Source organism: Macrotis lagotis, chromosome 1 (genome assembly GCF_037893015.1).
Source record: "Macrotis lagotis isolate mMagLag1 chromosome 1, bilby.v1.9.chrom.fasta, whole genome shotgun sequence".
In the NCBI taxonomy this organism is placed as follows: domain Eukaryota; kingdom Metazoa; phylum Chordata; class Mammalia; order Peramelemorphia; family Peramelidae; genus Macrotis; species Macrotis lagotis.
In genome coordinates, this window is record NC_133658.1 from 815,420,769 (window position 1) to 815,442,657 (window position 21,889).

General features: G+C 35.6%; 1 long non-coding RNA gene across 2 annotated transcripts in view; it reads right to left on the bottom strand.

The window, feature by feature from the left end:
• LOC141488751 (uncharacterized) overlaps positions 1 to 21,681 on the bottom strand; it is a 76,724-nt gene extending 55,043 nt beyond the window's left edge. The window contains exons 1-4 of one of the 2 annotated variants that reach the window (XR_012468778.1): positions 21,626 to 21,681; positions 20,450 to 20,532; positions 3,317 to 3,370; positions 1,002 to 1,102 (exon numbers count right to left, since the gene is read on the bottom strand). This is a non-coding gene — a long non-coding RNA (uncharacterized LOC141488751). The remainder of the gene's footprint in view (positions 1 to 1,001; positions 1,103 to 3,316; positions 3,371 to 20,449; positions 20,533 to 21,625) is intronic. The other variant, XR_012468779.1, reaches the window with a different exon arrangement.
• Positions 21,682 to 21,889: the final 208 nt, after the last annotated feature.

Genomic DNA, 21,889 nt, shown 5'->3' on the forward strand with positions numbered 1-21,889 from the left:
CCCACGTCAACAGAACACTAATTTAGTAGCCAGCATTTCAGCTCAGCCTTCATCCAGATAGAATTCTGTGCATTTTTTTCTATTCTAATCCATTTTTCCCCTAAATTTTTCTTATAAAACAAATTAGCTCTCACATGAATCTGGCCCACAGAACTGACTGTTTTATGTGTTTAGAAATATCAGATATTTCCAGAAAACCTCCATACTCTCTAAACCAGTGGTGACAACATTGCTATTTGCAACTCACCTTAATGTTCCCTAAATCAGATTTAATTGTAATAGAGAAATATTGAATGATCTTTTAATATTACAATAGAACTCAAGATAATGCTAATACATGATTTCCTAAGTTAATGACAGCCCATTATGCAAGGTTTAAAGGACCTCATTTTTGTAGTAGTTTGTTAGTACTGCTCTATACCACAAATTGAACTACTTTGAATTCTTTTCCTGTACCATGTGAACACACCCTTTCTGTGACTTCTCTCTGAAAACTTACACATCCTTTTTAGCCCATTCCAAATTGCCCAGTTCTAAGAAGCTTTTCAGATCCCCAGTCAGTTGCATTCATTTTTATTATTGTACATTGTTTATAGTAATTTGTTTAAGTTGTGTCCCCCTCAAGAGTTGAACTTTCATAAGCATTGTGAGAGTATCCTGTTTCCCTAGCATTGGATATAACATTTTGCATGTAATATATAGTTAATAAGAATGTGTTAAATAAATGAATTTAAATTTATGTAATCATTTGTGATTCAAACTACTGGACTTGCCATCAGGAAGACCAAAGTTCAAATTCTAATCCACACCTTAGAGACCTTAGAGAAGGTCACTTTACCAGATTCAGTTTGTTTCTTCATCTTTAAAATCATTCAGATAATTACCTCAAAGAATTATTGTGAGGATCAAATAGAATGTAAGAAAAATGCTTTATAAGCTCTATAATGTTACATAAATGAAAATATTATATATATATATATATATATACTTTTCATACATACCCATAATATTTCATTATACATAGGATTCAAGGTTTGTCTCATCACAAGTGTTTTTCTTGCCCATTTTGCCTTTGTTTGGTAATAAGTAAGTCTTCACATATCTAGAAATTGCAGTTATAATATTATCAGAAGGAAATTGTGATTTGATTTCAACTTTTTCATTTTTGAAATAGAGACAATTCTTGCCTCAGAGCCAAGGTCTGGAATCATGAAGACATATCTTCCTAATTTTAAATTCAGCCTAAGACACTTACTATCTGTGTGACCCTGGAGAAATTACTTAAATGTTTTTGCCTCAATTTATTATCTGCAAAATGAGCTGGAGAAAGAAATGGCAAACCATTCCAGAATTACTGCTAAGAAAACTCCAAATACAGCCTTCAGTTGGACATGATTAAAATAATTTAACAAGGAAAGATTTCCTAAAATTGTGAAATAGCCAAAAGTAGAACAGAGGTAAAGGTTCTTCCTCATGGGAGGTCTTCAAGGAAAGGATTGATAACCATTTGTTGGCCTATGTTGTAGGAAGATTTTTTCCCCCATGTATGAGTTGAACAAAAGAGTCTCAGATATTCCTTTCAACTTTGAAATTCTTTGATTCTGAAAGATTATCATTTTTTAACACTAAGAAAACTATACTTATTGGTCTAGAATTTCAAAGATTATCTAAAGGAAAGCATCTAAATATCTAGAAATGCTATAAATATCAAGATGGAATTCCCTAATGTGCCATTAATTATGAAAGAGAGATTGGGGACTTTTGTCTTTGATTTAGATATTTAAAAAGAAAAATAAAAGGATTCCTGCAAAGCATAACAGCATCAAACAGAATAATGAAGATATTATGCAGTCTACCAAACCTTTTCCTCCCTTCTTTCAAGAAACCAAAAGAGATTAGGTCTGGTGGATCACATGACATTTTCATAAAAAAATGAAAGAAAACTTGACACTAAATTTCTCACCATTTTAATACTTCATTACTTTGTGAGCCACTCATTTATTCAGATCACAGAGCCTCCATACTTTAGGAGAAAACTTATTAACATTCTAAATTTCATGTTGAGAACCATAGTATGTTAGATCCTTCTATTCTCCTCCATCTCTTAAATTCTGTCCAGGTTCATGTTTGTTATTTCCATGGTACCATTTATCCAACTCTTTCTCTGCCATTTTTCACTATAAACAAAAGAAGGTTCATTACCTCATGGCCAACCCTCTAGGGAAGAGCTTCTGTAAATTTGTAAATAAGGAATGCTGTGTGATGGTCACTTTATTCATATTATATATTTCCACAGCACTGAAACTAATGTCATTATAACTTTGATTTGTGACAATTTTTATTTCTTTATCACTTCTGGAGGTGTCATTATGCACATTAATTGAGAGCCACCTATATTTGGACACCCTATCACTAGGCCTTTCCAGATGGATATAAGTTGTCAAAGTGTTTCTTTTTCTGTCTTGATTATTTTTCCACAACTCTCTCAGAAATTCCATGGATTTTGTAAGTTTTGATTTAGATTATGGAGTTCAGTACTAAATAAGTATATAAATTATCTTATCAAGCTTATTTTTTTAATTTAGTACCTTAGAAGATAATTTTTAAAATGGAAACTCTGCTATTATCATTTGTTCCCATTTCCTATTCAAACAAGGTGTTTTGAACTTAAAGGAATACAGAAAACTCATTTCTTTTACATTTACTTATGGGTCAGAGAGCTGTTTTTTTTAATATCTAAGCCCTTGCACTGGGCCACAACAACATGGAACTCCATCAATGTATCCATATTAATTGGCAGGAGAGGTGTTAATCCTCCACTCTCCACAGAGCCTATCTCACAGGCTGCTTGTGAGGGAAGCATTTTGAAAAGTGTTGAGTCTCAAAACCTGAACCCCTATTTCTGATTCCGAGCAACTACTTGCTAGTTGGGTGACTGGAAGATATTAGCCATGGTATTTGTTCTCACGAGTACATAGATTGAAAGCTGGAGAGGGTGTCTAAGGTTCAGCTCCTTACTTTATGTATGAGAAGCCTGAGGTTAATAGAAGTTAACCAGCCTAGCCACAGGCAGAAAGTAGAAGATACAAAATTCAAACCCAGGAGTCTGTACTTACAAATCAAGAACTTTCTGCCTATCACAGTATTAATGATTCAGACCTCATTTCACATTAAATGTCTCTGTCTCTTTTGATTCCAAAGTGGTGCATAAGGCCAAATGAGAATGACTAGATAAAATTATACACAATATATGGTGCCTGTATATAGCCATTTAAAAAAACACATACAAGCATGCACAAACAAATAGAATATTTACCATCTTGAACACTGGGCTCTAAGTCTTCTGGCAGAAAATCTAATTTGCCTTGATCTGTGCAGGAGAAAGCAACAGGCGATTATTGATAGGCATCTCACAAAGGTGAGAGTTTCATGGCCATCCCTCCAAGGAGTTAGGGGGGATGGAGAAGGAGAGGGGAAGGGTGAAGGTTGGCTAGAGGACCAAAAGACATGTCTTCCCCAAATATTTACCCTGTGGATTAGTCACTGGAGCCTGTGCCTGGGCAGGATCTCTTGTGTCAGAGCTGATACAGTTTACAACAGTACAATGCTGCAAAATGACTCCCAAGGGTCAGTGGGTCAATGCAGAGCAAGCAATGGCCAGCAGCAGCAGCAGCAGCAGTACCAGAACACTCTCCATTGAAGTGACCAATGAGAGAGAAAATGTTGGTCGTGACTAACACCCAAGTCCATGGCCCATGACAAATATTGATGGGTACACCGCATCCTTTCCACAAGCCTTGGGAAGGCAAGTTAGAGGAACCTCACCTGAGGCACAGGTGCTATGGGAAATTTTTACATACTGTAGGGAATATGGGTTATCACTATTTGGAATGCAGTGTGTAGGCATACCAGTCAGTTTGAATAAGAATTTGGTTTAAGTCTAAACAACCCTGAATGCTTTCAAAATGGAAATGACTACAAGACAGCTTTGCCAGATGGTACAACTATTCTTGACTTAGGGTACCAACAATAGTATGGGGGAGCAGGGAACAACCAATTTTCTGACAATTAAGAATTGTACCCAAAAGAAATGACCTGCACTGTAAAGCAGAGAGCTCCTAGTCATTTGAATTGTTCCTGCAGAGACCCCCTGTTGGAAAGCATGGAAGGTAGATTCCTGCATTTGGTGAGAGGACCATTACCATCCTTTCTAAGATTCTTTAGCTAGCCAACACTGAGGTCTGAGTCAGAAAAATGAGTTTCAGAGATCTGTGATGCTCCAGATGGAGGCAGCTGCTTGCTGGAGGAGATGTTACTTAGGTCTTAACATGATTTGTATTTTGAGAGGCAGGAATGACAAAGAGTCTGGAGGAGACAATGGTTATTTGACAGTTGGAAAAATTCATCATGGTTTGGCACTGATCCTTTGCAGCTAGTTTATGGTGAAGATAAACTCTTAGATTTAAGCAAAAAGGAGTAACCAGGCTTACCAAGCACTTTTGTACATTATTATGTTCTTTCTCAGAGCTCAATAAATCCTTGCTTACTGATAGACTAATCCAAAGAACATGTGCTCATGACAATATGGACCATAGCCACCAGGGAGCAGCATGGCAATCAGTTTTTTTTTTAATTTCTGAAGTGTTTTTGAAGACATGTTCAAAAAGAAAACAAAAGATGAGATTTTTGGAGTAGGTGATGGAGGGAGAAGATGGGATTGAAATACTACATAGAAACAAGGTCTTTGAAGCTAGGACTTGGTTCTCCATCTCCATATTATACAATAAAAACAGAAAGGCCCATGTACCACAGCAAAGTATTGCAAGTAGTAAAAAGTCAAGATGGGAGTTAAGAAACCTAGGTTTGAATCTGTATTCTGGAACTTTGAGACCTGGGCCCCTTAAATCACAACTTCTATGTGACTCAGTTTTCTCAAGGTAAAATATGGAAAATCTTGTTGCTCTAGAGGGAGGCAACATACTATAAGGGATAGGGAGCTATGGAGACATGAAGATCAGGGTTCAAGTCCTCCCTCTGACATATAGTGCCCTGAGTTAGTCACTAGGCTCTCAATACAAACAGAAAACTGTCAGATTATAAGGTTCAAAGAAGGTGTTCATTTGTAGAGTTCCCTCCTTGAACTCACAATGCAAGGAAAAAATAGAGATCTATGTTACATCTCCCAACCTGGTTTATAAGGATGTTAAAAATGAATTGTTCTGAAGATAGTGATGCAATATTTATTGTTAACATTGTTTTATAAAATAAAATGTACTTAATTTTAATTACTTAATTTAGTAGTCATTGAGAAAATAAACTAGTGAGTAGAATAAAGAAGCATTCACAGATTTTTTGGTTAAAATCTCAATTCTGCTGGCTTTTTACCTATGTGACCTTGGATAAGTAACTCTCCCATTTAAGCCTCTATCTCCTTTTGGAAAATAAGGAGGAATCAGACTAAAAAAAAACGACTTCTCTTTCAGATCTAATTCCTAGGTGCCTGTAATACCATTCACAAGCCTAACTAGTCCCAATACTGTTTTTAAGAGGAAACAAAAGAAACTAAAAGTCAAATATGATGAGTTTGTATATGGAAGGATATAATGAAATATTAACATAGAGGATAGTTAAAAATGAGATCACCTTATGTATCCATATACCTCTGCCCAAACAAATATACAAATGTGTCTGTAATATATGCTGGGTTTTTCCTTGGCTACCTCTGCTTGTAGAATGGAGCTGTCTTTAGATCAATGAAGATTTTGCTAGTACAGCATAAGCAAAAGTTCCAAGTTTGAAACTGTCAATGGACTATGAGGAGTCTGCTGTGCAAGAATTGGCTTCATTCAAAAAGGTTCATCACTAAAATCTGTTCAACCACTTTGGAGAATTTTAAAGGAGAAGAGTATAGTCTATATGGGTTGAGGGAATAATGAACTTTTTTAGTAAATAGTTGAATACCTACATGCACTCAAATATAGATGAACCGATACATACAGGAGTGTGTCAGTAATTGGCTAACAATTGGCCTTAACAGAAAAAATATGCCATATTTTTAGTTTAAGCTACATCAACAACACCATAGAAAACAATAAATCCTACTCTGATTTATAAAATTATAACCAATTTTTGAGGTTGTAAATTGCTCACACTTCCAATCCGAAGTTAACTGGTATGAGTTGGCTCCAGCACATCCCTAAAATAGATATGGAGACAGCGATAGATAGATAGCTGTTGTGTGTGTGTGTGTGTATGTGTGTGTGTGTGTGTGAGTGAGAGAGAGAGAGACAGAGAGACAGAGAGACAGAGAGAAAGAGAGACAGAGACAGACGGGGGGAGAGAAGAGATTGGATCACTGTACAGAAAAGAAGAGGAGAAACAGATAAGTAGAGAGATAGAAAGATGTGTATATACAGATATATAGATATATATATATATATATGTACGTGTGTTTATATATATAATATATACCTTATACACACATATATACATGTATATATATATATATATATATATATATATATATATAGAGAGAGAGAGAGAGAGAGAGAGAGAGAGAGAGAGACAGACAGACAGACAGACAGACAGACAGACAGAGACAGACATAGAAAGGTGGACAGGCATGCAAGTAGGCAATCAGGCAACTAGGTGGTAAAGTGGATAGACTGTCAGGCCTGGATTCAGGACAATCCGAGTTCATATTTGGCCTCAAATCCTTCCTAGCTGTGTGACCCTGGGCAAATCACTTAATCCTATTTTGCCTAGGTTTCCTAATTTGAAAAATGAGCTCAAAGAAGAAATAGCAAACCACTCCTATATCTTTGCCAGGAATATTCCAAATGGGGTCATGAAGAGTCAGAAAAGAATAAAAGTGACTTGAGTGACAAACAGAAAGGTAAGTTTCTTCTCAAAGCCCCATTTATCATAGTATCTAGTATCATATATTTAGATTTGAAAGCATCCTTAGAAGACATCTAGTTCAATGCCTTCATTTACAGAAGTGAAAATGGAGACCTTGAGAAGCTGGCTGTAGATACTATGTGGCAAAACATGAATAAATCCAAAAATACTGTGACTTCATATCCCTTGTTTATTTGTTTCAGGAGGAAAGGCACCAGGGAGTTAAGTGACTTGCCCAGGATCACAGAGCTAGGAAGAGTCTATAGGTAGATTTGAACTCAAATCCTCCTGACTCCAGGGCTAGTAGTCTATCCACTGTAGCACATAGCTTGCCACTCCTGTGTTTTTTTTTTTACTAGACTCCGCTGCTTTCTACAAATAAGGCAACAAGTCTACACCCCACAAGAGAACTCATTTAACTCTACCCCCTCCACAGAATAGCCATTCATTACTCCCATAAACATAGAAAGGGTTATATGAAAGAGAAAACCAAAGGAATATTTTTAATTGTTCTTATAACTAAAATCCTCTATATTTGGAGAGGATGATGAGATGGGATCCAGAAGTTATTCAGTTGGTATAAGGAAGTCCTGGAATGAAAATTTAATCCTACTACTGATGGAAATCAGCAATTATATCTAGAACTTAAGAGTCTTAGAAAGTGGCCTGGGCACTAAAGAGGAGAGCTGACTTCCCATTTTGTTCCAGAGGCAAGGTTTGAATCCAAGAATTTCCTTATTTCTTGACTCCAAAGTCAATCTTAACACAGTTAACATTACATATAAACTGAAAGGAAAATAAAAAATAAGATAGGTCCCTCTACTTCTTCCATTGAGAAATATATTTTCCCTTAAGTTTTGGAATGACACTCCAATCTAAATGTTCCTCAGCATTTTCTTTTGAAGGCACATTCCTTGGCAATTGAATGGACTTTGTAGGTAATGTCAATGGAAATGTATTGCATGTGAAAGCTTTGAATCCCATTCACTTATTTTCTCACCATCTGATGTTTTGTTTTGTCTTAAAAGATAATGTCCTACTGAGGCACTTTTTATTAGCTCAGTTCACCAAACTCATCAGGAATGAATTTTCACTATTTGAATGAGTATTGTTTGTACTACCAAATTAGTTAGCCACCACATCCAAAAAGTTTCTCAAATTCTGAAACTGTGAAGGACTACTAACTTGCTTTAGAAAATTTTCATTCATCCTTTCATACAAGGTACAAATCTAAAAGGTAGGATTTGGTTGGGCTACATAAGATCTTACATTTTCCAAAGGAGCAGGCTTCAGATTTGATGTTGGAAAAGTCATGTTCTTTTGGATTGCAAATTCTCTGAATTTTGGAAGTTTGCTATATTCACTTTGAAAGAAGGTATTTTCCCTGGTTGGTCCACTGAAGGAAACTCTATTATTTGGGACCTGAACCCTTCATAGTTAACTGAGGAATAAAATACAGGGAAATTTGATGTTTGACCATCTCATTTGAGTCCACTCGTTTGCCAAAGACATGACAACATACTCCTCCATGACTGGAAAAAATGGATTTGTTTTCGCTAAATTCATCATCAATAAAAAGTGAACTGATATACTCTGCCTCTGATGAAAAGGGCAATCAACTATTTTCCCTCTTCTACTTTCCACTTCTACAGTATACATTGAATTGGGCTCTCCGTTCCCCAGCTAACAAATGGTCAAGAGATATGCAGAGAAAATTTACAGATGAAGAAGTCAAACCGATCCCTTGTCATATTAAAAATTGCTCTAGACTTCCGGCCAAGATGGAGGAGAAAAGACAGGCACACTTCTAAAGTCTCCTGATCTCTTCCCCGTCTATCACATGAAACAAACCTCTTAAAAGAAATCTGACCCACAAAACCCAGAAAGAAAAGCCAGGAGAAAGAAAATCTACCTCAGGATTTGTCTGTGGCAACAGCTTTGGCCAAATTCAGGCAGGTGAGTCTGGCCTCAGAGGGAGGACCAGCCCCGGATCAGCCACATTAACAGCTATACTGGAACCAGGAGTCTGAGGGCTGGAGAGCCGGACCTGCAGCATCAGGGTAGGGCTGGACCCCGGAGCCATGAGTCCTCAGGGGACCAGAGTCCCTGGTGTTGGAGCTGTCCCCCAGGAGATCCCTGACAGGGCTGGGGGGAAAGTTCTGGAGTAAGAAGGCTTCAGATACCATCCCTGGGCTCCTCTGGTCTGAGTCTCATTACAACTCAGACTTCTTCCCTAACAAACAAATGCAAACTACTTCTGCCTCAGGCCCAGGTGTGTGAGCAGAAGAACCAGCCCAGCTGAGGAATGACCTCAGGCCAGGGTAAAGCCCACCACTGATTGAAGGCAAAAGAATTCAATAGCTCCAACTCCTCCCTTCAAGGAAAGGGAGAAGGCCTCAACCAAGGTCACAGACACTCCAGAGAAAGCAACGAGAACCTCCTACTGGCCAGCCAGAGAAACTGCACTCAGTGAGTAAAGACTTTAGCAATCCCAAATCCCTGGGAACCAGCCCTTCCCCAACTCAGGTCTTAGCAAAATGAAGAAGGGTCAGAGAAAAGGAGGATACATAGAAAAATTCATGGAAGGAAAAGATACTAACTCAGAGAGACCTGGAACCTCTGAGGAGAATACAATCTGGTCTTCATCACAGAAAGACTTCCTTGAAGAAATAAGGAAGGAGCTTAAAAATTTGGGAGAAACAATTAATGCCTTGCAACAAGAAAACAAAACCTTAGAAAGTACAATTGGACAAATACAAAACAAGCATAAATCTCTCATATCTTCAAATGGGCAAATGCAAAAAGAAATTAACTCTCTCAAAACCTCAATTGGTCAAATGGAAAGCTCTTTCAAAAGTAGAACTGACCAATTGGAAAAGGAGTTGCAAAAGGTTAATGAAGAAAACTCCTCCCCCCCAAAAAGAATGGAGTCTACAGAAACTAATGACTCCATGAGACAGCAAGAGTCAGTTAAACAAAATCAAAAATTAGAAAAAATAGAAGCAAATGTAAAATACCTCATAAACAAAACCACTGACCTCGAGAATAGATCGAGAAGGGGCAAATTGAAAATTATAGGGCTTCCTGAAAACACTGAAGAGAAAAAAAGCCTGGACATACTATTACAGGATCTAGTGATGGAAAACTGCCCTGATATCATGGAAGCGGAGGGCAAACTAGTTATTGAAAGAGTACATTGATCCCCACCAGAAAAAGATCCTAAAATGAAAATACCAAGGAATGTTGTGGCCAAACTCCAGAACTATCAGATAAAAGATAAAATCTTGCAAGCAGCCAGAAAGAAACAATTTAAATATCAAAGAGGCACAGTAGGGATCACACAGGACCTGGCTGCATCAAAATTAAGGGATCAAAGTACGTGGAATGAGATATTTCGAAGAGCAAGGGAGCTTAGAATGAAGCCAAGAATCTACTTTCCTGCAAAGCTGAGCACTCTCTTCCAGGGAAAAAGATGGACATTTAACGAAATGGAAGAATTCCAAAAATTTCTGATGAAAAGACCAGAGCTAAACAGAAAATTTGGACATCAGCATAGGGGAGGAAAAGATTCTCACAAATCTTGAGAAATGTAACTCTAATAGAGAGAATATACCTAGCCAGAAATGATGGACATTCATGACCAATCCATGAGACTGCTATCTAAAGAGATGTAACTGGGTTTAACCCCACTTGGGAGAAAGACTCTAATAACTCTCAGGAATTTTGACTCTATTTGATAGAATATACAGAACTAGAAGGGACAGACACTCAGAATTTTCTATGACTTCAATAGAAGGATCTAAAAAAAAAACACTACCGCCCTAAAAAGGGGGACAGGAAAGAGACGGGAGGAGGGAGGGGATTGAATGGGGTAAATCTCATTACACTAAGAGGTACAAAAATACCTCTGGTAATAGAGGGGAAGAAGGGAGCAGATGAGAAACACCTGAATCTTCTTCTCATCAGACTTGGCTTAAAGTCAACCTACACATACTCAGTTAACTTATAAAACATCTAACCTTTCACGTATTAAAAGGGGGAAAAGGGGGAAAAGGGGAGGGGGGACAGAGTAAGGAAAGGGGAGTGGGGAAAAAGGGGGAAATAACAAAAGGAAGGGACGGGAAAAGGGCAAAGGGGAAAGAAAGGGGAGGGTGTGATATAGGAGGGCAAACACACTGAAGGGGGTGGTATTCAGAAACAAAATACTGGGGAATATGGATACGGGGGAGAATGGGGGGAAATTACAAATGGAGGGAAGATAGCACAGAGGGCAATAAAGAATTAGTAATCATAACCTTGAATGTGAATGTGATGAACTCTCCCTTAAAACAAGCAAATAGCAGAGAGGATTAAAAACCAGAATCCTACAATATGCTGCTTACAAGAAACTCATTTGAAGCAGAGAGATACACATAGATTAAAAGTAAAAGGTTGGAGTAAATATATTTTGCTTCAGCTGAAGTAAAAAAAGCAGGGGTAGCAATCCTTATCTCAGACAAAGCAGCAGCAAAAATAGATAGTGCTAAAAGAGATAAGGAAGGAAACTTTATCCTCCTAAAAGGTACCATAGACAATAAGTTCATTTCAATATTGAATATATATGCACCCAGTGGGACAGCACCCAAATTCTTAGAGGAGAAGCTGAAAGAACTACAGGAAGACATAGACAGCAAAACTCTACTAGTGGAAGACCTCAACCTCCCACTCTCAGATCTACATAAATCAAATCATAAAATAAACAAGAAATTAAGGAGGTGAATAGATTGTTAGAAAAATTAGATATGGTAGACTTATGGAGGAAACTGAATGGGTAGAGAAAGGAATATACCTTTTTCTCTGCAGTACATGGAACTTATACAAAAATTGACCATGTACTAGGACATAAAAAACTGATGATCAACTGCAGAAAGGCAGAAATAGTGAATACATCTTTCTCAGATCACAATGCAATAAAAGTCATATGCAATACTGGGCCAAGGAGATATAGAACCAGAACAAATTGGAAACTGAATAACCTCATTTTAAAAAATGAGTGGACCAAAAAACAACTTATAGAAAGAATTAACCATTTTATCCTAGATAATGATAATAATGAAACAACATACCAAAACCTAAGGGATTCATTCATAGTGACTCTCAGGGGATGTATTATAGCTCTAAATGCTTACATGAATAAATTGGAGAAAGAAGAAATCAATGAACTAAACATGCAACTAAAAAAATTAGAGGAAGAAGAAATCAAAAACCCCCAATTAAATACTAAATTCTAAATTCTAAAAATTTTAAAAGGAGAAATTAATAAAATCAAAAACAAGAAAACTATTTAATTAATAAATAAAACTAAGAGATGGTTTTATGAAACAACCAATAAAATTGATAAACCCCTGGATAATTTGATTAAAAATAAAAGAAAGAAGAAAGCCAAATTGCTAGTTTCATAAATTAAAAAGGAGGAAATTAAAACAATTAGTCAGAAGTATTTTGCCTAACTCTATGCCAATAAATTTGATAATCTAAGAGAAATGGACAAAATGGGAGAAATGGACAAAAATTGCCTAGGTTAACTGAAAAGGAGATTAAATACCTAAATAGCCCTATCTCAGAAAAAAGCAATTCAACAAGCCATTATTGAGCTCCCTAAGAAAAATTCCCCAGGGCTAGTTGGATTCACAAGTGAATTCTATCAAAAATTTATGGCTCCAATTCTATATAAACTCTTTAGAAAAATAGGGGAAGATGGAACTCTGCCTAACTCTATGACACAAATATAGTGCTGATACCTAAAGCAGGAAGAGTTAAAACAGGAAAAGGAAACCATAGACCTATTTCCCCAATGAATATAGATGCAAAAATTTAACTAAAATCTTAGCAAAACGATTACAAGTTATCACGAGAATAATACATTATGACCAAGTAGGATTTATCCCAGGAATGCAGGGTTGTTTCAACATTAGGAAAACTGTTAGTATAACCAATTATTTCAGTAACAAACCTATCAGAATTCATATGATTATATCAATAGTTGCTGAAAAAGATTTTGACAAAATACAGCTCTCATTCCTACTATAAACACAAGAGAACATACAAATCAATAAATTGTTTCTTAGAATTATAAACAGTATCTATCTGAAACCATCAACAAGCATTATATGTAATGGGGATAGGCTAGAGGCATTCCCAGTAAGATTAGGGGTAAAACAAAGATGCCCATTATCACCACCACTACTATTCGATATTGTATTAGAAATTTAGTTTTTGCAAAAATAAACCCCTAAATGCAAAAGAAAATTTTAAAAAATAAATGCTAAGTTTCAGCACTAAGAAAAAGAAATTGAATTAGAATTGGGAAGGAAGGGACAAAACTCTCACTCCTGGCAGATGACATGATGGTATACCTAGAGAATCCAAAAAAGTCATCTAAAAAACTACTAGAAATAATTAGCAACTTTAGCAAAGTCGCAGGATATAAAATAAGCCCTCATAAATCCTCAACATTTCTATATATGACTAACAAGATACGGCAGAAAGAGCTAGAAAGAGAAATCCCATTCAAAGTAATTCAGACTACATAGAATACTTGGGAGTCTATCTGCCAAGGAAAACTCAGAAACTTTTTGAAAACAGTTACAAAACACCTTTCACACAAATAATTTCAGATCAAAATAACTGGGCAAATATCAACTACTCATGGATAGGCTGAGCTAATATAAAAATGGCAATTCTACCTAAATTAAACTACTTCTTTAGTGCCCTACAAATCAAAATTCCCAAAACTTACTTTAATGAGTTAGAAAAAATTGTAAGTAAATTCATATGGAGAAATAAAAAATCGAGAATTTCCAGGGATTTAACGAAAAAAGTGCAAGAGAAATTAGCTTAGTCCTACCAGATCTAAAGTTATAATATAAGGCATCAGTCATCAAAACTGTCTGGTATTGTTTAAGAAATAGAGTAGTGGATCAGTGGAATAGATTAGGTGCAATAATAGGAAAGGATACAGTAATCTGATGTTTGATAAACCCAAAAAGTTCAGCTATTGGGATAAAAATTCTCTCTTTGATTAAAAACTGTTGGGAAAATTGGAAGTTAGTAATGGAAGAAACTTATATTATACCAACACCTCACACCAAGATAAGATCAAAATGAATATAGGATTTAGACATAAAAAAATACTATTATAAGCAAATTAGGAGATCAAGGAAGCACTTACCTCTCAGATCTATGGAAAGAGAAGCAGTTTATGACCAAGGAAGAGATAAAGAACATCATTAAAAACAAACTACATCATTTTGATTTCATTAAATTAAAAAAGTTTTGCACAGACAAAACCCACCAATAAATGTAGTTTATTGGGAAGCAATTTTGTGTACTTCTGACAAAGAACTCATATCTAAAATATACAGAGAACTGAATCAAATTTTTAAAGAAAGACAAAGCATTCCCCAATTGACAAATGGTTAAAGGATATGCAAAGGGATTTACAGATGAGTATATCAAAGCAATCTACAGTCATATGAAAAATTGCTCTAAATGACTATTTATTAGGGAAATGCAAATTAAAGCATCTCTAAGGTATCACTTCACAACTCTCAGACTGGCCAATATGACCAGAAATGACAATGATCAATGTTGAAAGGGATGTGGGAAATTTGGGACACTAATACATTGTTGGTGGAGCTGTGAACTCAACCATCCTTTCTGGAGAGCAAATTGGAATTCAACCCAAAGGGCAACAAAAATTTTTATACCCTTTGATCTAGCAATACCTCTAGTGGGTCTGTACCCTGAAGAGATCATGAAAAAGGGTAAAAACATCACTTGTACAAAAATATTCATATCCAGCCCTGTTTGTGGTGGCAAAGAACTGGAAATTGAGGTGAATATCCATCAATTGGGGAATGGCTGAACAAATTGTGTTTCATGTAAATTATGAAACACTATTGTTCTATTATAAACCAGGAAGGATGGGAATTCAGGGAAGCCTGGAAGGATTTGCATGAACTGATGCTGAACAGAACCAGAACAACATTGCACGCCCTTGCAGTAGCATGGGGGTAAAGATCAACCTTAATGGGTTTGCTCACTCCATCAGTGCAACAATCAGGCACAATTTTAGCGTATCTGCAATGGAGAATATCATCTGTATCCCGTGAAAAAATTGTGGAGTTTAAACAAAGACCAAAGATTATTACCTTTAATTTTAAAAAAAATTATCTTATTATGAAATTTTGCTATCTCTTATACTTCATTTTTTCCCTTAAGGATTTGATTTCCTTAGGATCATTCCTTAAGGAATGATCACATTCAACTTAGATCAATTATACCAAGTTAAAGACTAAAAAAAAGAATATGAAAGCATCCTGAGACCAAATATTTAAGTCCCTTTAAAGAGCTTCTATTTTGAGGGTTTGCATTCATTATAAAAAATAATTTCACTTCAAAGATTCTTGAAAGTGTTTTGGGAGTCTCCATGTCACATTTGGAGAACCATTAAAGCACAGATCTTGCAGTGTTTCCTGACCTCTTTCCTTCTTCTATTTTTGTTGTAATTACACATCTTTGTAGGTTTTCTATAACCTCTTGAGAATAAAAGTTTCTCTAGATCAAGTATTGTTTTCTTTTTAAGTATGCTTTATAGTCCAGCATGATGGCATGTGCTTTTGACAAAAAGGAATTCTGAGGCTAGTGGATCACATGAGCTTAAGATATAGAGTTACAAAAAAGTATAAAACTTATCTGGTGCTCATAATAAACTTAGAACCAATACAGAGCTGAGGAGGGAGGGGGAAGGGAAGAGGTCACAAGGCTGTCAGAGGTGAAAACTATCCAATGTCGAAACTTTTCTGCTGATCAGCAGCAAAATTGCTTCTGGATATATGGCTTTATCAATAAGATGAGAGCAATGGATTGCAGAACCTTCCAGGTTCTCAAGGTCTAGTTTATAGAAAGAAATGTATAAGAGGAAGAGTGAATACAAGTCTGTACACAATCAATGAGCCTAATAATCATCTTTTCTGGATAATTAAATTGATTATTGTTCATTTGTTACTCAATCATTTTTTCAGTTCTATCTCTTTGTTAAACCCCATTTGGAGTTTTCTTGGCAAAGTACTGGAGTGGTTTGCCATTTTTTTTCTCCAGTTCATTTGACAGATGAGGAAAACTGAGTCAAACATGCCTAAGTGACTTGTCCAGGGTCACATAGCTAGTAAGTATCTGAGGCCAGATTCGAATTTAGGAAGATGAATCTTCCTGACTCTATACTATTCACCACGTTACCCAGTTCCCTTTATCATCAATTCAGACATTATAAAATAGTTGTCAGGCAATATTTTCTCTCAGAATTAAAAATCTTCAGCCTTGCCATCCCTGACTGTTCACTGTGCACTGTCAAACTGAAGTTGGGTGGGGAATAATGTGCTTATGAATGGGAGTAGGGGAGGTAGGATATGGGACAGAGAAACAGAGTGTCCACATCCTCAAGGACAATGTCAAGATCATATCACCCCTACTTCAGATCAGAGAATAAGGTTGAAGAGAGATCAAGAAAAGCATCAGGAAGCTAAATTCTCTTTTGGAAGTCATTTTTGCAAAAGGAATTCTGAGTTCTGCATAGAACAAACATAAAAATAGCCAATCCACAAAAGTAATATTTATCTCCTTGTCAAGTCTGAGGTAAACCAAGTCATCCATTTTCTGATGGTTCATTTGGGATTTGGAAAGGGACATTATCCACTGGATCCATAGGGCTATGAAATGGATTCTTCCTTAGCTGAGGAAAAATATGTTGTCTATTAAACTTGTTTCCAAAGTGGCTTAAAGGAATGAGTCATTACAATAAACTGTTTTCTGGCAGGGTTAGGATATAGAGATGCTGGATAATCAAATAACTTAATTAGTGAAAAATTATAAAATTAAAAAAAATTTCCAAGAAATTTTAGAATTCTCTGAAATACAATTGACACTATAATTATGGAATCTTTTTCCACTGGAAAAGACATTAAAAATAATAATAACCATTGACATACCTAAAATTTCCTCAAAACAACCCCATTATGTAATCCATGTAAGTATTATCATTCCAATTTTAAGATATAAAGAAAGTAAGGTTTAGTTAGGTTAGGTGACTGAGCCAAGGTCTCAGTGCTAGTAAAATTAGAAGTTGAAATTTAAACCCAAGTCTTACAGCTTATAGTTCTGAGGTTATTGAATTCTCATTAAATTCATCTAGTTCTGAGGTTATTGAATTCTCATTAAATTCATCTAAAATCAAACCAAATGTTAATATTTCCCTTCTTTGATTACTCTGAAAGTTATTTAAAGTCTTCTAGGATCTTAGGATTACCATTATGAATATATACAATCCCTTCAGTGGCACAGGGTTAGTTAAGAAAGAGAATCCCAACTTTTATGGAGTTTTTCTGACTGTGATTTTAGAAGTCAAAGTTACGTTTCATTAAGGCTAACTGTAATCAAGACTTAAAGGAACAATAAAATAGGAAGTTGATTTTGAAATTAAATTTACAAGAAACAAACATGAGGGCCAACTAGGTAGCATGGGCACTGGAGTCAGGAGGACCTGAGTTCAAATCTGGCCTCAGGCACTTTAATATTTACCTAGCTGTGTGACCTTGGGGAAGTCACTAAACCCCATTACCTAGGAAAAAAGTGACATTTTCCCTCCTGGGTTGAGGAAATTGGCCTACACAGTCTTAAAGTAAAAAATTTTCATAAAAAATGAAAAGCAGATTTTTCTCCCCTTTGGATTAGAAAAGTTAATTCATTCATCCAAAGCAAGAAAAGAAGGTCTTTTTCCAGCACAAAATAATGCCTAGTAATACTAATAAAATCTAATGTTTATATCTCACTTTAAAGTATAAGTTTATAGCTATATTACTTAAGTATTGTTGTCATTGTACAGATATAAAAACTGAGGTTCAGAGATCACCTACCTACTAACATTTACCTAGATTATTGTCAGAAGTGGAATATGAATTCAAATCTGTCTTGAAGTTTAACATTCTTAATATAGGTTGTTCCATGTTGCCTTTCTAATTAGTCAACAATACCTATTATTGTGTAATTTTTTGGTTCATCATGTTTTGGTAGAGTAGCAATATTCACCCTTTATTTTTTTAAGAAAACTGAGGTCAATCTACATTTATAGAAAACAAAGAGGACTTCCTAGGGTTTTCCTGGGCTTCATCTTTTATACAACAATCCTACAAAAGATTTATTTATTCAGAGAATTAAACATTTCACACAAAGAACCATGCACCCAAGTGAAACAGAAAGATAGAGAAGTTTTTTCCTTGTCCTTTAATATTTGAAGGATCATAAAACAGTAGCGGTATTTCTACAGTAAACTAAATGAATTTTGTTCTTAGTATTCAGACTCAAAGAAGAGATTAAGGAACCAAGTAATCTGTCAAGGGTGGGACAATGATCTTTGAAATATAAAGAACATAAAGTATTTAGTTAGTTAAATAGGAGTCAAGGAAATGTCTGTGCATGGAGAGGTGAAAGCAAACAATGATGGTTAATTAAAGCTTATACTTTCTACTTAATTAACACATAATTAAAAATATTCTATAATATACTTGACTAGTAGTCATTCAGCCACTGATTAAATATCTATAGGCAAGGGAAAGCTATTTACCCAATGCTTGGGATAGTCTATTTCATGGAAAGTTCCAATTTCTTTAGATCAAGTCTAAATTTGTCTCTTTGTAACTTTCATTCATTGCCACTCCTGAGTCCCCTCTATGGAGCCAAACTGAGCAAGCTGAACCCTTCTAAGATAGATATGAATTTAGATCTTCCTGATTCCAAGTCCAGTACTCTATTCATTACACCACCTACCTTCACTCTAAGGTGATAAGTTTACCTGAAGATACTCCACATGTCCCCCATCTCAATCGTCTTTAAGCTAAATATCTGAATTCCCTTTGATGTCTGATTCTCAGGGACAGGTGGATGGCACAGAGGATAGAGTGCTAGACAGGGAGTTGTGAAGCTCTGAGTACAAATCGAGTCTCATAGAGTTACTAGCTGAGCAACCCTGGATAAGTTACTTTATGCTGTATCTCTCAAGTGTCTTCATCTATAAAGGAACTAGAGAAAGAAAAGGTACAGCACTCCAGTGTTTTTCCAAGAAAACCTCAAATAAAGTCACAGAGTATGGCACATAATTATCTGACAAAATAACAATATCACTAAAACTCATATTGAGCTCTGTCAAGTCCATTACTCTTCCTACTATACTATATTGTATCCTAGGGCAACAAAAAACATATCCAGAAAATTTTAATAAAAATTTAAAGCCCCCAAAGCTTGATAGTGGGGAAGGGGTTGGGGAATTGAACTTGTGAACTTTAAAGACAGGGATAAGGGGGTGGCTAGGTGGCGCAGTGGATAGAGCACCAGCCCTGGAGTCAGGAGTACCTGAGTTCAATTCTGGCCTCAGACACTTAATAATTACCTAGCTGTGTGGCTTTGGGCAAGCCACTTAATCCCATTTCCCTTTCAAAAAAATAAATAAAGACAGGGATAAAAGTTAGATTTTGCACTTGTGAGGTCTTTAAAACCCCTAAATGGAGATGGGGTTGAATTTTTAAAATTCTTTTTAAAGATTTTAGTCTACTTTCCTATAAATTCAAATGCTCCCTGAAGCTTCCTTGAAGGCTTTCATCTCATAGCTAACATGACACTGTCATATAATACATAAAACAGTTATCTGTGTTCCTGTCTTATCCCCCTACTAGTCTATGAGGTTCATGAGCACTGGGACTTTTTCTTGATTAAACTTTCTATCTCTCCCATCACACCACAAAATCCCAGGCAACAGAACAGTTATTTCTCAATTGTATCTGACACTAGTCTAATCCCTAGGATTACAGACAGAAAAAAGGAAACAGCAGACCCTATTTAGGAAGAGTTCGGATTCTGATGGATAAAGATTACATGAAACAATGAATGAATAAAGAGAATTAAACCACTCTTCAGCTTTCATTTCATTATTTCTCTAATAATACACATCAATAATACACATCAATAATGCCAAGTGAACTTTCGATGACCTGGATGCTACCTCCCTGGTAACTGTATATCAAATATACCCATCAAGAGATCCAGTTACCAGGGAGGTAACATCCAGATCATTGAAAGTTCACCTGGCATTATATACTCATTTCTCTGAATGTAGACTAAATTTATCCATGAATCCAAACTGGATTGTTACTCCTCTTGAGATTAGGAAATTTCCTTCACTAATTATGAAAAAATTCTCCTATCTTACTGTCAGTCTTCTTAGCCACTTCAGAAAAGATATTCCCTCAAAGTTAAGATTCATAGTACTTGAAATAATTTAAATCTTTCTCTTCATTCTTCATAGAGAATAACACACGCAACCTTCCCTCCACTTTACAGATGAGCTAAGAAACTGGGGAAAACAAACTTAGTAACCAAAGGTTGCCAGAACCAGAGTGACATTTTAAATTCTGACTTTGCACCTATCCTTAATAGTCTATCCCTTGAAGCTTCTACTTACCAGTTACTCAGGCTGTATAAGGAAATATGACTGACAGATGGATCTCAAAGGATTCAGCTCAGTAGTTACTTCTTTGAATAAACCTTGAGAATAAACATAATTTGATTCTTCAAAGGCTGTTTATCTCATTTCATCTGTAAAGGAGCTAGAGGAAGAAGAGTATTGCCCCACATAATAGATATCTAATTTGTTCAGTAACAGTAAGAATTGTATCACAAAATCACTCTTAACCCCACTGATTTAAATTAATTTTTTTTTTAAAGTGAGCTTTAGACTGGATTAGGTGAATGAGCTATGGCAAGTAAAATTATGAATTGGAACTTAAACCAAAGTCTTGTAACTTATAGTTCTGAGGTTATTCAATTCTTACTAAATTCATCTAATACCAAACCAAATCTAATATCTTTTTTTGGTGATTAACCTGAAAGTGTAGGGTCTTCTAGGTTCCTTTTAGATTTGTGGATATAAACAATCCTCTCAGTGGGACAGACCAAAGGATTAATCAAGAAAGAGGAACTATAGAGAGAATCCCAATTTTTAAGTTTTCTGACTGATTGTAGAAATCAAAGGTAACTTTCACAAGACTAACTCTAATCAAGACTTAAAAGAACAATATAATAGGGAGTAGACCGGGAAATTAAATTTACAAGAAACAAATATGCCATTTTCCCTCTTGGGATTGGGAAATTGGCCTGAAGAGTTTTGAGTAAAAATTTTCATGAAAATGAAAAGCAGATTTTTCTTCTCTGTGGATTATTATAGATAACTCATTCATCCAAAGCAAGAAAAGTCAGTCTTTTCTTGCACACAATAATGCCTGATTATACTAATAAAATTCAATATTTATATCTCACCTTAAAGTTTGTAGAGTTCATATTTATCTTCCTTTAAGTATAGCCTCTGTTTTAAGTACTCAGTATTGTTATTCTCATTTTACAGATGTAGAAATTAAATTTTAGAGATTACTTAACTTATTTGGGTCACATAGCTAATGTCAAAAGAGGGATTTGTCTTAAATCTTAACATTCTTTTTGTAGATTATTCCATGTTACCTTTCTAAGAATTAGTCAACAATATCTATCACTGTATAAATTTTTGTTTTATTGTGTTTTGAAAAGGTTGAGTAACAATATTCACCCCCCCTCATTATTTTTAAGAAGGTTGGAGTCAATTTACCTTTGTTGTAGACAAAGAGGACACTTCCCTGAGTTTTACTGGGCTTCACCTGACCTGTAAATAAGGTATAAAACATTATAGTAATGATGATGGTGCTACTTCACATTTATATAGTATTTCTTTTGTGTGAGCCAACATTTTACACAGTCCTAGGAGGGATTTGTTATTACTTCAATATTAAAGAGGCAGAAACTGAGGCACATAATGGTGAAGTGGCTTGTGCATACAATTAGGGTCTTAGGTTAGATTTCATTTCTGGTCTTC